This window comes from Botryllus schlosseri, chromosome 9 (assembly GCF_051294905.1).
Source record: "Botryllus schlosseri isolate E-star chromosome 9, Bs_hap1, whole genome shotgun sequence".
In the NCBI taxonomy this organism is placed as follows: Eukaryota; Metazoa; Chordata; class Ascidiacea; order Stolidobranchia; family Styelidae; genus Botryllus; species Botryllus schlosseri.
The window spans coordinates 16,760,605-16,776,262 of record NC_137244.1 but is presented as its reverse complement, the minus strand read 5'-3'; the positions used below and the strand labels follow the sequence as shown (position 1 = coordinate 16,776,262).

Genomic DNA, 15,658 nt, shown 5'->3' with positions numbered 1-15,658 from the left:
TGCTAGTTTTGAAAATTGAGTAGTTCCAGTTCTAGTTCTAAATGTGCTTTTTGAAAATCCAGTAGTTTTTACAAGTCGGATTGTCAGGGTATTCAAGACAAAGGCATAATTCCTCCTCATCACTTCATCCGCGCCAGCGGTGTCTTACAAAAGCCTAGAGGTGGGCCGTGCTATAAGTCGGCAGTTACGGAATATCGGCCTGGTGTAAATGACCACAGTAGTCGACAATCACCATGAATACCCCAAAAACAAACAAAGGCATAATATGAAAACGTAAAATTTCTGATTGATGATTAAAGTGTGCCATTGAAGGCATATGGTTTGGGAAGAAGGATAAAACGCTATACTGATTGAGCAGTCTGAGAGATATGCTTTGACGTAGCTCTACAACGTTGCCTATCAGTGTGTCTGCTATATTGGAATTCACTAGTTCATCATTACAAATGGTTGACTTATACTCCATTCTTATATCTAGGTGAGGTGATGAAGACGCACAAATCCTACACTGAAGAATTTCAAAGACGGCCAGAACGCTTTAAAACTTTTGGCTACTTTGTTGCAAGTCAGTCGAGAACAATACATTCATCGGCAGGCGAATTTTTTAAGGATGCGAATAAAAGGAGCAATGACAGAAAAGCGCGCAGGTATGCAACGTTACATTTAGAAGTATACTTTTTCAAGAAAGGGAACGTACTTCGCGATACTCGCCGGACCCGTGTATATCACTACACTGTAAAAAAAAACCTCGATTTACCGCGAAATGTTTGGAAGCACGGTAGCCAGACATTTCGTGGTAATGTAACATTACCGTTAGTCAATGTAAATTACACTCGTCCGGTAATCTCACTTTACACGCTAAACTGTAATGTTACAGTCACCTCCGGTATATCCAATCTACATTTTCTCCTGTATATTTGACACTGAGACTGTAATTTTAACGCCTACCAACATACATGCTGTCTGTGTAAATCAGGATTACATACCAGCTTGTAAATTCACGTACATCCCATAACTATCGCAAAACAACCCGATGCTAAAATATCGCAAAAGCTTCTTCACACCCCCAAAACGACATTGGAACAAACTGTATATTCATTCATGATTCACGATGAGAAGGTTATCGATGGATAAGTATTGCTGCTGGAGGTCTAATTCTACTTTAGGAGAGATGCAGTAACACGAGTGGTCTTCCGCCATCGGCCAAACTTCCAATTGTTTCTTTTTCTCGTCCCCATTCCTTCTGTGTAACTAGTATCTTGCAGTTCCACTAAAAAGAATTCATGCGTAAGTCGCTATATTAAGCAAAGTTCCTAACCTAGACATGACATTATAAAGACTACTAGGACAAATAGGCTAACAAAAATATAACAATTTTTGAAGTGCTGGTACTGGTACATTGTGTGATGACGGCTCTGCGTTTTACATGATATAGCAGATATTCATGACTTACTTTATCTAATGCAGCGTTTCTCAACTTTTTTGGACATGCGCCCCCCATGGCGATGGCCAAAAAAATTGCGCCCCTGCACTTATCGTCATGTCAAAAAGAGCACATCATCTAACATAGAGATAGGCTATGTTAATCTGTCCAATGTCCATATCCATTCCCGGTGAACTCTGGACTATTATACTTTTCACAAAGGGCTATTGTACGCACCGAAATCGTGAGTGGCAATGCTATGAGTAGTTGCTGGGATTTTATATTTTCGCGCAGAGCAGAGCGCGGAATTTTTTTAGATTCACGAATGAATACCGTTTCAAGTAATAGTAGCAGTATCACATATTACTGTCAAATATTTATCCTTTTTCAGCCCATATGATCAGATTCACCGGTAGGGTTCATGGACGGAGTGCTTTCGAAAATTTAGGGCAAGTTATAAATGATAATGCATCTTCGTGTGGGCCAATAGGCCTTTTGCAGGACTTCGATCACGTGACTAGATACGCATAGCAACAACAAATTGGTTAGCAAGCTACTTTCTCGCGCACCTGCTTCAGTGCTAAATATCGCATAGTGTACTGTTGATTTCTGGTTGTAAACGTTTCGGAAATTTGTTGTAGAAGTCATCAGAGATTCACCTATGCTAGATATCAATCATGTACAAAGCATTTCGAATGATATCGTCAGAATTACGCAGAAATCCATCGGTAACGTAGTCGTATTACTGTACTCAACTCTGATCATATGTAGGGGAGACCGGGGTTAGTTGTTACGGGGGAATATTGTTACAACATCAATGATTTTTCTTTCGCCGGGAGATGGCGCACCATTTTTACACAGTTTACTCGGCAGGTTGGAGAGTACGTTCTAACGAAGCCTGGCTTGCGAACTGTGCCTGCATAAAGTTTTATGCAGGAAAATGTATATTGAGGGCTATAAAGTAAAACTTTTACTAATAAAGTGTCGCTGGTGCATCAGTAGTTGCGTGCGACCGATATATGTTTAATTTACATCGATAGAAAGCGGACGACCTGAAGTTTAGTTTCACAGTTGACTTAGTGCTGTTTGTTGGTTATGTAAGGCGGCAAGTAAGCTTAAACCGGCCATATTCGGCGGGGGCACATTTTTACGGATGTAACAACTAGCCTCATTCTTTGCTTGAATATTTATGATGTGTGATTAGCATTATTTATTAATGAAATTTTATCCATCCTGATAGGGTTAGCAATATTTCAACCAAAATCTTTGTGCAGTGACATTGAAAGCCACACTAGACCTACACTACACCGAGTAAGTGATGAAAAAGTTGAAGACAGCTTGGATTCTTCTGCAATTACTTATGAAAATGTATTCATTAACCTGCTCCTATCCTGTAGATTAATTCTGTTGTTTAACTATATATTCTCTGCGATTATGGTGAGGCATTAAAAAAAGAAGATTAAAAGAGGCACTACATCTATGATGGTTATGGAGGAAGCTGCAAGAAAAGTGATTAATGAAAAACAATCTCTCTGCGCCCTGTCGCCACTGAATTTGATGTAAGTTTCTAGTGGGTATTTTGTTGATTCTTTTGCAGTCAACTTGACTTACAATGACTTTATATAATTGCAGATCAATTTTATGACACTGCAAAGATTTTGTACCAAAATACAATCTGGAGGACAACCATCTGTTGGCTATGCAAAACCAAGAGCTGTTTTTCGTAATGACCAAGAGCAGCTTCTGGTTAAGTACATCAAAAGAGCATCCGAGCTGTACTATGGTTTAACACCTGATGATGTAAGGAAGTTGGCATATGAAGATGCATCAATCTACAGTGTTCAAGTCCCACAAAATTGGCTCACGAACAAAAAAGCTGGATCAGATTGGTTTACCTCCTTTTTACAAAGACATTCCAGCCTATCTCTTCGTACTCCTGAAGCAACAACGAGCCTGGGCAGAGCTACAAGCTTTAACCGCAGCAATGTGGCACTATTTTTTGTAACTTATCCCAGGTGTTCGCTAAGTATCGATTTGAAGGCCAGGACATTTATAATTGTGATGAGACTGGTATCACTACAGTTCAGAGACCCAACATAATTGTGGCAAGAAAGGGATCAAAACAGGTTGGCGCAATAACATCAGCAGAGCTTTTCAACAAAGCCGCACCCAGGCAAAAAAAATTGGTGGGGGAAAGAGGCGCCGTTCCTCCATCTTAACAAGCACTCCTGAACGACATCGCCTCCAAGAGGAGCACTTGGCGAAGGGAGCAAAAAGTTCTAAGATTGACAAAAAGAAAATAACGAAAAAAGCAAAAAGAAACCTAGTTTTCACTGACAAAACAAACACAGGTGCTAGTAACAATCATTGCCTACTGTGCCATGACACATATGACAACTCTGGGTCTGATGAAATATGGGTCAAATGCAATGGATGTCAAAAGTGGGCGCATGAAGCATGCAGTGATCGCTCTACACCCTACGTGTGTGATTTTTGCAAGGACTGAATGACTTTTTTGATATTTTGATGTTTTGTTTGATTTTTCTTTCGTTTCGTTTTCAATACACATGGTTACAACAATGCTTTTATTGTGGATATAGAGTTTTCAGCTGACAATTTCAATGAAACAACTTGCCTCCTCTCCAGTCACAACTTGCCCCCATCTCGGGGCAAGTTATGACAGAAAACTTGCCTGTTTAAAATGCAAATCGTTCCAAACGTACAAGAGCTTGAAGTTCCATTCTACTTCGTAAAAGTAAGTGGGTGCTAAGTGTAGACTGTGTAACAAAATCATTTGCGCAAGGCGAGTAGAAAAGCCGTGAGGCCAGAAATAGACAAAATCGTAATAACTAACCCCGGTCTCCCCTACTTAAATTTATGCATTTGAAGTAAAGCGATTGGCTTATATTCTGGTAAGAGTATTTGTTAGTTCAAGCAGTACTATTTGTCTGTTGTGGAGCCTGATTTTGGATGGAAGATATGGCTGAAGCAGCCGGGACCCGCAAGGATCAGGATATACTGTCTGCTGGTTTGGTGCTGCTATAAAACAATGTCGCTGAACACATCGGAAGTATCTTTTGGGAGAACCTGCCGTCAAGACTAAGCAAATCAGTGCACTTTATTGTTGCCTTATACAATGCCAATTTTATTACCACTACTTCGCAACTGCGATTGAAGTGGATTTGGCAAATCACACTCGATTTTGATAAATAGTTGATGTCACATATGTGCGATATTTAGCGAACTAAGGGAAGTAACTATCATATAACTCTTAGAGCAGCTCAAACGCAGTGACAAGATCGGTCATCCTATACCCAGACGTGGTCATTGTTGGGAACCGAGTAGAAGCAATGCCTTAATTTATACTCCAGTACAAGTAGCACTAATTACTTCCAGGACAGTACTTCAAGTGGAAGTAGAAATGAATTTCTGAAAAGCGGTCAAGAAATTCGTTACATGAAGTAGATTTGGTTGAGGGTCACTTCGTTTTAGAAATTGATGCCATGTGACAACTGTAAACATTGCATGTTGCATCTTCTTGATCAACGCAAAAGGGTGATGACACCACAAATAAGTGCAATTTTCAAAAATTAATTTAGTTACCGTGGTACTGGGGCTATTTTGCCCAGTTGTTATGACAACCTCACGCTTGAAGGGGATGCAATCATGCGCCAAAGCTACTTTCTAGTTGACAAAATCCCAAACCTGACAAAAAAGTACTACCTAAAAAGTGTCAAGTAGAAGTGGAAGTAGCCTAAACTCATAATGACGCTAGTACTCAGGTAAAATAGTACTTCGTTGGTGACCCCCTCTGTGTATTGGCTCATCCAACTCAGAAACATCCTCTAAAGACGACTAACATTGTTTCTTTCGCATTGACTCCGTAATATTCTGAACTTATGATATTCTTTGATTCATTGAATTTACAAATAAACTTGCAAAGAAGATCGATTTATTAATTTTTGTGCATTCGATGCTCAGAGCATAAGAAATAGTTGAAGAAAAATGGATGTTAACCTTATCAAGTTCAATAACTGCCGAGACTGTTATGCCTATGTATTTTCCTCTACCTCCATAGCCACTTGTCTAGACATATTCATAGCATCCACGGAAGAGCGCTTGTCTTGCTGTACACAAATGAAATATCATTTTCAAAGCAGACATCAACATCGGGAAAGAAGTTCAGGACAGTTAGTCAGTGGTCAGATCATCTGCTGACATTTTCTGTTGGCATGAAACCACGCTGCCTTCCACCGCATAACCAAATTTTATGTGGTGATAATAATTGGCTCCAGGTTGAATTCTTGACGAGGGCATCATCAATTTCTTAGTTGCCTATGTTCGGCTCTCTTGGGATAATCCATCAGATCATTATTCCGTATGCATGTGGTATAGCCATATGTCTTGAAACTCAAGATATTTGCACTGTGCCATAGAGTGAAGTAATCCAATCCAGGCAATCAATCAAGTAATCCAGGCCCCGGGACAGTTTGTTTCACCCTCAATTGGAGCTGATGATCATTTTCCTTCGGGTAGTGGCACTTGGCAGCATGACAGAATGATCAATAACTTGTAATATAGGTGTAGAGGTCTAAACATTTTGAATTGTTTAACTGAGAAGTCATACAATAGCTTAGGATATTTAATATATATATGGTATGTAGCACATTGCATGAATTCATAACACATCAACGGACTGGCACTGGCAGTCATTGTCTCTTAGGCTTAAAAATAGCAGTATCCTATATTGCAATCGATATCAATCATCAAAATGCTGCAATGATTACCAACTACCGCTACAATACAACTATAGTATACTATCCACACCTAACTTAATGCTGCAATAAATATCACGCAGTCAATGTCCTGCAATGTCGAATTTTGTGTCATAAAATCATAGTTGACTACCAAATAACGGCTACAATGTCGATCATTTTGACGCAAGGAGTTTACATAGTTCATGAATCAAAGACATCCAACATATTTGAATCCTTGCGCATCTCCATGACACTTGCGAACGTTTACAGCCCGAAAACAATAATATACTGTATCCGAAATACGGCTACGTTAACGACGGATTTCTGCGTAATTCTGACGATATCATTCTATGTGCTTTGTACAGGATTGACATCTAGCATAGGTAAATCTCTGATGACTTCTACAACAAATTTCCGAAACGTTTACAACCAGAAATCAACAGTACACTATGCGATATTTAGCACTGAAGCAGGTGCGCGAGAAAGTAGCTTGCTAACCAATTTGTTGTTGCTATGCGTATCTAGTCACGTGATCGAAGTCCTGCAAAAGGCCTATTGTTATTAGTCATGCACTTTGTTGCATGCTGTTACTTGTTGACCCCCCATCAGGATTGTCCATCGTATAAGTAGTGGAAATATAGTGAAATCGCCCAAATGAACCATGAAAAAATTTCTTTCGAGAGCACACGATTCTGATTCCTGCTCAGATTTAGAAGGGCGCTACTATATTAGAATCAAGAAATTAAGCTATGTTGAATTGCGTGGAGAGCGAAGAAAATTTTAAAATTAATTAAAATCTCGTAAAAAATTGGGGAGTGAATTAGTAATTTCAATTTGCATGTCGACGGATGCTAGCAGCCTAGCACATACTAATTGAATTAGGTGTCGACGGCCGCACTAATTCCCTATTCTACGGCAGCAGGTTGCCCATCCCTGATCTAATAGTTATCATTCCAGTCGTTCACATTTCTGACAAATTTTCCCAAACTTGTTTGAAAATAGCAAAAAAAACATTGAACAGGCAGGACATCAATTTATTTCAAGGTAGGTTGCACTGAGACTAATCCAAATGCTGGTAGTGACTACAGAGAACAGGGCGTCGTTCTGTACCGCCATGCCCAATTTGATCAGTTTTGGAATTGAATTAAATTGTGTTGATATCGGGTAGCTTAATTGAGGGCAAAACCAAGCAACCTATATTGCATCTAAGTCTGTTTTACGCAGTGCAGTTTGCCAGCTATTAACAACAGCGACCCAGCGCACCTGGCTTTAGGCTACTGCTAAAGCTATGGAGTAATGAATGACTTACAGTTGGGAATTCCTCTAAATCTTCAAAGAATATCAAAAATTTGCTCAAATGATGTTGAGCGCGACTGATGGAGTTTGAATTTGGCGAGCTTTCTTCATACGAAATAAGTTTCATCTTCAACAATCGTCTTCTGAAAAGGGTTGCGAACCACATGTTTAGTCAGAATTCATACAGAATTTGCGTTCCCCAGGTTAAGAACCACTGATCTTATGTATTGAAGCAAAAGTTTCCTCATTTGAGGTGGCATGTGTGCCAAACAAATCCAGCAATGAAAACATCTCTATGCTATGGCCCGAAAATGACAAAAACATGTCAACAGTTTCAACTCCTCCGCGGCGGAGTATGTGGTGTCAGAGGTCACTATATAAGTCGACTAATATCCCAAAAAAGAACAGAGAATGCGGCGAATGAAATATTTCAATCATTAAATCAAAGTCATCCCGGTGGTGTGCACAGTCGCAGATATTCACGGTAACGAATACTATGTAGTACTGTACCTTTTACGATGCGTATCCCATTCAGCATTCCTAGGAGTCTTCAACGATCGTGTACACTTTCTTCAAGCACAAGCTTCGCTCCACCTTTAGCTCACATAATAGCCAGACGACGATACGACATTCGAATGATTTCGAAATAAGCGGTATTCGTCCGCTGACATGCCACCAATAATATTTACTGGCCACTGCGTTATAATGTTTGATTTAGGTCGTATTTTTCATACAGAAACATTTATCATTACATATAGTTCCTTTCTTCTCCATTTAATTGCGTATAAATTGATATTTATTCCATGTGTTGTTCACTACTTACCGTACCTACTAAACCAGACGCTGCTTGTGATGTCACAGTTGTGCGTTGGTTGTTTACTACGAATCTCAGAAAAATCAGTAACGCGTAACAGGTCGCCTTGTTCGCCATCAACAAATCGTCAACAGAGCATGCGGGGCTGATATTTCTAGTTTCCCGAACAATATTATACATCTTAAACTGATATTCTAACTCATCAGTCCGATCCGTGACAACGAATGTAACCAGCCATAGCCATAGCCTTTTAATATAGTGGCTATGGTGTACCACATTAGCTGCGATTGTCAGTTATGTCTCTTTTACCCTACTATGTACTATACTGAAATTGGTACTAGGGCCGACAATTTCCGTATGAAAGACCCCAGTCTCGCGACCGAGGTTGAATCAGGTCAAATCACCATGAGAATGATATCAGTAACATTCAGTTCCACGTATAAATTGGCTGCAGAGGTTTTCAAGCTAATCAATGTTGCCAATAGCCTGGTAAACTTCAGTAACGAGTAACTGTCAGTAATTTTGCGAAGAAATTCTGGTAACTTGACTTTGTAGCTAAATTGAGGTAATATTACATATCAAAATGTAAAATTACAAGCTACGCAGTTATTGGCTGCGACCGGTGATTCTTTGTAAAATTTACAGAGATTTCCCAGTAAATCTACCAGATTTTTTACAGTGTAGAATGATTTTTTCCGATCTCTCAGCAGCCACAATGGCAACTTGGTGTGGATTATTTTTCACGATTTACTGCTCTGCAACTATTATGAAAATGATATAGTATTGCCATTCGGAGGCGCGCGTTCACCAACGACGTTCCCAAATTCGACAGTTCGGGGCACTATCGTATTACCGATTTCAGTCCATATTATTATCACGAAAGGCTGTAAACATGTAATTTAGGGCCGTGTATCGTGCGTCGGTCCTGTCCAACATGCATAACAATTGACGTGTTGTAATCTATACGATATACACATTGTTATCGCTGAGAAATCAACTTTATTTAAGTCGACTGGAGTAGTATAAATAAGGCGGCGTTCGCGATATTTCTTCACAACTTTCTTGTAGTGAAAAGCAGATCAAGAAACCTTCGATGGGTTGAATATTCTACTTTCGCCGAGGCCTGGAAAGGTTCTCAGGGCGAACGATGAAATCCAAGCTAAAGAGATCCGTCGGGGATGCGGAGCGAAACTACGATATTCGCTACAGATGGGTGATGGAGGAGTGAATGAGCGAATTGAAATTCAATAATTGCTACATTAGAGCTGCCTTTGACGACTCCGAGATGAACAAATCGGATGAATTGATAAGACAACGATGTGGAATATTCCATTGACGACGAGATGTAACTTCACGGTGCTTGCAAGCAATTTGGTTCCATTCCAACAACGCTCTTTCAGCAGCTATATCTGAACGCAGTTGAACCTACTTTTTGATCAACCCAGAGATGACGAGCTTCGATTATTATCCGGAGAAGACCAACGATTGATACCCGATCAAAATATCAAGAGAATCTTTCATAATTACATTGACGCTAACTGGATTCAAAGATAGAATCGCATGACAAAGTGATCCCTATACTGGGTCGCAGATTCCACGGTTTGCAGTCGACGATGGCGATTTCGTTTTATTATCGCGCATTTCCTCGTTCCTATTTTCTTTACATGTGTTATAGTTGTAATTCGCTTGTTGCAAATTTGTTTTATGACCGGAACAAATATACAGTATTATGAAATTTGTCGCATGCATCGCAACAACAAATAGTAAAACACTCCTATTGAAGTCAGACCACCTTTTGGACGGGGAGAACGTAGACCAGGCAGGGACTGGCAACCTCCAGAGCGCTGGTGGTCTTCAGCTGATGAGAGAGCACCTGCCTGAATCCACACAAACTACGAGCTAGCGGTTCATGTTGAAGACCAGAAATATATGGTAGACTGAATCGTGACAACGCATTATATCTTATATAAACACGGCACTGTGGATTCTGATTCATCCTCCACACTACACTAATTAGTTTTAATACGAATTTCGTAGGCGACTCAAATCATGCTCATAATGCAAATATCAAATGTGGTAAAGTTCACTGTGCATTGTTCAATATGTCTTCCCGTGTGCTATCTAGAAAAACGCATCCAATCCGTCCATGCGGTGTGACATGAACAGACATATGCCAGTATAGGGATTGTGCGAACTAACTAAAATGTCATCGCAGTACTGCTGCGTTCCCATAAACTACTTATCTATGTATGAGAAGCCGGTTTTCCTCTAGCTTCACATAAAGAATTGTGTTTATCCATGAGAACAACTTTATTTACACCGTTTCAGAGTGGTCGGAACGTGTTAGTGATTTCGAAGGGTTACGAATAGGGGGATGGTTAAGCACCGCACCCAAAGTAAAGGGAGTCTACTGGAGTATAATGGAACGAGGGTGAAAAGTTTGGTGAGATGCAAGGAATGTTTAAACAATGACATGAAGTAACGGACTCAAGTGTTACGGAGTTAAAGTATATGGCGTCATAATGTCAAATTCAAAAATTGTGGAGGGTGCTAAGGTCCCTTTCGCTCGATTAGGCTACGCTTATGTACTGAGTCACTCGGCCTCCACCTTCATTGCAGCAATGGACTTTTCGTTTTCTCGGGAATAACCATAAAAGCGTGGTTCGGATTACATTGCACGATATCACAAGACATGATTCGCTACACTCAATTGTTATGTAAGAATGAGTTATCACCCGGTCTCGCGAACTATCGCCGTCGGCACGTTCCCAGCTTCAACAGTTCGAACCGGTGTCGCATTACTGTGCTGTGTCTCGCGTCCGTGTTGACAAACAAACGTCGCGAATAACATGGTGTAATCCATACGATATGCGTATTGTTATCGCTGAGAAATCGGCTCACGGAGAGCGGAATGGAATAGTATAAATACAGCGATACTAGCGATATTTCCTCACTCAATACTTTCGACGAGAGTAAAGCGTATCAAGGAAACCTTCAATGGGTTGAACATTTTACATTCTCGGGGCCTGAAAACGTGCCTAGGACTAACGATGAAATCCAGGCTAAAACATCCGACGGGGATGTGAAGCGCAGCTATACACTATTCACTGCCGAAGGAAGATGGAGGAGTGAATTAGCGAATTGAAAACTCAATAATTGCTATAAATTATTGAGCATGCCCTACACGATTCCGAGAAAAGTATATCGGATGAATTGTTAAGAAAACGATATTTCATTGACGACGAAAAGCTACTTCACGGTGCTTGAACGCAATTTGGTTCCATTCAAACAACGCTATTTCCAGCAGCATTATCTGTACGCAGTTGATCCTACTTTTTGATCAACTCAGAGATGACGACCTCCGAATATTTTCCGGAGAAGACCAACGACTGATATTCGATCGATATATCAAGAGAATCTTTGATGATACATTGACGCTAACTAGATTCAAAGTACGAATCTCACGACCTAGTGATCCTGATCATGGATCGCAGATATCTGCGGTTTACCCTCGACGATAGCGATCTCGTTTGAATATCGCATATTTCTTATTTTATCTGCAGATATTATAGTTGCAATTCGCTTGTTGCAAGTTTGCTTTTATCACATGATACAAATACAATATGAAATATATATTTACACGACTTCGACAGCACAAATCTGTAGGATTGAGATCTGGGTGATGATAAGAAGTATCCAGTTGTTGGTCTTCAGGTGTTGTTATAGAAACATCGAATAGTCTTTTCGAAGCATGACCATGATAACCTGTCGGCGGATAGAACGTAGGGCAGGGATAGCTAGCCTCTGATCCGAGGGCCACATCCGGCACCGCTGCTGTTTTCATTCGGCCCGTGAGCAGCTGAGCACCTATCTATATTAGCTACGTGCTATCGGTACAGGAATATCATAGATAAGTTGTTTCCCTTTTACACTAGCACAACAGAGATCGAATATCCACGCGACTTCCAGTGGATCAAAACTTCGTTACGGCGCTCGCCAGTTATTGCGAGTGATGTAATAATGAGCAGTTAGCTTCTCTAATTCGATGTTGCTATATCGTGAATATGATGCATCGCACTATTCCTTGTGCAGTATGTGCACGGTTCAGTGTATGCCATAGTTCGTGTAAAACTCAGTTTATTCCATATTGAATAGTCATTGTCCTTGTGCAATTAAATTTTAAGTAATCGTCCTTTTATAACGCAATCATGCGATATAATCCACTACGAATGCGAATACTTTGAATTTTTTTCAAACGTAATCGATTATGATAATGATTACTCGAATAAGCTGTAATCGATGTAATCGATTGATACGATTACAACTTATGATTACTTTACCATGTTTCATGGACAGGCACGTGTCTCTTCTATAGGTTGACAACATATCTGGTACGAATGATGAAGACTGTATTGCTGCCGTTCGTTACTGCTTATCAATGTGGAACGGCATTAAGCTCTTGCTCCACATAAAGAATGTTGTTTACACAAGAGAACAACAGTATTGTCGTCAGGGAGCGAGAATTATGTTACTAACTTCAAATAGTTTAGGGGAAACAGGTGAAATACCACTGTCTTAAGTTGCTGTTGTATATTGCACAAAAACTATTTTGGCCCTTATTGCCTAGGTCATTTGCACCACGACGATGAATATTGTAATGTTCATAAATCTTTGCTATTGGATAATTTTCAGGCGACTCCCATCCACGAATTCTTTAATCGTTCCCTCCTCTTTCCATGACTTGTTGCTGACGACATCATAGCCCCGCACACTTTGTCTGTCTGGGCTTCTAAATACACTGCTGACTAGGTGAGATCAGCGTTGTGAGGCCCAGCTAAATCTCGAACACCCGCCCGAGCAGACGTTCGAACTCGCTCTCTACTTGAGCATAGGTATTACACATAGCCACGATAAGAATTTGGGAGGAGAGTATGAAAGCTTATATACAATCACGCGGTGTCATGGATTAATTGTGACGTCGTGAAATACATGACGTCATAATGTCCACGGTGAAAACTGCGGTGTGGCGATGGTGCCTTTCTGCTTATGTACTTGAGTATTCAGCTAGAATTGAAGAATTCTATCCTCAACTTCCATTGCAACAATCACCTTTTCGTTTTCTCGGGAGTAACAATGAAAGCTTGGTGTGGATTACATTGCATGATTTTACACCTTATGATTCACTAAACTCAATTAATATGAAAGAATGATATCCCATGCGGTCTATCTCCATCACCACGTTCCCATAGCTTCAACAGTTCGATCCGGTGTCGCATTACTGCGCTGTGTATCGCCTCGGTGCTATCACACAAGCATCAGAAATGACGTGTTGAAATCTATACGATATGCGCATTGTTGACGCTGAGAAATCAGTTCGCTAGGCGCAGAACTGAATAGTATAAATAAGGCGATGTTTGCGATATGTCTTCACTCTCAACTTTTGAGAAGAGCAAACGTATCAAAAAACCTTCGATGGGTTGAATATTCTACTTTCGCCGAGGCCTGGAACGGTGCTCAGGACGAACGATGAAAACCAAGTCAAACAATCCGACCGGAATGCGCAGATAGCTACACTATTCATTGCCGACGGAAGATGGAGGAGTGAATCAGCGAATTGAAAAGTCAATAATTTCTACAATTATAGAGCATGAATTACACGATTCCGAGAAGAGAAAATCGGATGAATTGACAAGAAAACGATATGGAATATGCAATATTTCATTGACGACGAAAAGCAACTTCACGGTGCTTGAAAGCAATTTGTTTCGATTCAAACAACGCTATTCCAGCAGCATTATCTGAACCCAGCTGATCTAACTTATTGTTAATCAACTCAGAGATGACGATCTCCGAATATTTTCCGGAGAAGACCAACGACTGATATTCGATTAAAATATCAAGAGAATCTTTGATGATTACATTGAGACATACTGCATTCAAAGTACGAATCTCATGACAAAGTGATCCTGATCAGTGATCATGGATCACATATGTGCGGTTTATCCTCGACGAAAGCGATTTCGTTTGAATATCGCATATTTCCTCTTTTCTCTACAGATGTTATAGTTGTAATGCGCTTGTTTCAAGTTTGCTTTTACCACATGGGACAAATATATCATGAAATATACATTTACATGACTTCGACAGCACAGCTCTGTAGCATTGAGATCGGGGTGATGATAAGAGGAATCCATCATGCAGTTGTTGGTCTTTCGGTGTTGATATAGAAACATCGAATACAGTTTTTGAAGCATGGCCATGGCAACCTGTCGACAGATAGAACGTGGGGCAGGGATATGCAGCCTCGTATCCGAGAGGCACATTCGGTACCGCTGCTGTTTTCATTCGGTCCGTGAGCATCTATATCCAATTATCCATATTAGCGCGAGCTAAGTGCTACCGGTGCATGTTGGTGTTCCGGAATATGATAGAGCAGTATAGTTGTCTCTTCTATACTAGACGAGACCAACAAAGATCGAATATCTACGCGAATCCATGTGAATCAAAAATTCGTGACAGCGCTTGCCATTTATCGCGAGTGATGCAATTAAATTACTAGCAATTAGCTTCACAAATTCGATATTGGTAAATATGAAACATGGCACTATTCCTTGTTCACGGTTCAGCTTAGGCTTACACCGTAGTCCTTGTAAAACTCGGTTAATTCCATATTGGCACTCGAACTGGCTGTCTACTTGAGCATAGGCATTCAGTGTTGGGATCAAGTCACTACCTTCGAGTCACTATTCATCTCGAGTCATTGCACATTTTGACTCGAGTCAAGTCAAGTCAATTGATTTTCGACTCAGGTGGCACGAGTCAAGTCACTCGTTTTTGGAGGTGACTCGAGTCAAGTTGAGTCAAGTCACGAGTCAAGTCACAATTCAAGTCAAATTGGATTTTCGAAGTATGAGAGATGTGATGATTCAAAGTCATTAAGTTTTGCTAGCTGTGTGAAAGACAAATTAATTGGCAATTTATCTTGAATCAAATAACGAAAATAAAGTTGAATATACATGCAAAAATGCGTTGTATGCTTGTATCGCTCACGCACACCTATAACTGCTAATAAATACACAAGTGTATATAGCTGCATGCCCCAGTCTGTTATTATCAGCCAAACTAGAGGATTGACTTCGAAGCCTCTAGAAGTTGATACAAATTGATATGATACAATACACTACCCATCTACACATCCATGTGAAGATAAACGCATAAACTATATTCGTTCAATTCAAATTATGAGAGCGGATGGGTAAAGGTGAGCTGTTACTGCAGTAATCTGCAGTGTGTATTGTACAGTGATGATTAGGGCAAGTTTTTGCAAGTCTTGCAACTTTTTGTACATCTTCCGACAGCTTCCGACAGCTT

At 40.3% G+C, this 15,658-nt stretch overlaps 2 long non-coding RNA genes across 2 annotated transcripts; one reads left to right on the top strand and one right to left on the bottom strand.

Moving 5' to 3' along the window:
- Nucleotides 1-1,070: 1,070 nt before the first annotated feature.
- LOC145446851 (uncharacterized) lies at nucleotides 1,071-8,831 on the bottom strand. The gene is made up of 3 exons (XR_013917370.1): nucleotides 7,984-8,831; nucleotides 7,487-7,616; nucleotides 1,071-1,267 (listed from the first exon to the last, which is right to left on the bottom strand). It is a non-coding gene; the product is annotated as an uncharacterized LOC145446851 (long non-coding RNA).
- Nucleotides 2,216-3,628, top strand: LOC145446852 (uncharacterized). Its single transcript, XR_013917371.1, has 2 exons — nucleotides 2,216-2,979; nucleotides 3,053-3,628. It is a non-coding gene; the product is annotated as an uncharacterized LOC145446852 (long non-coding RNA).
- Nucleotides 8,832-15,658: the final 6,827 nt, after the last annotated feature.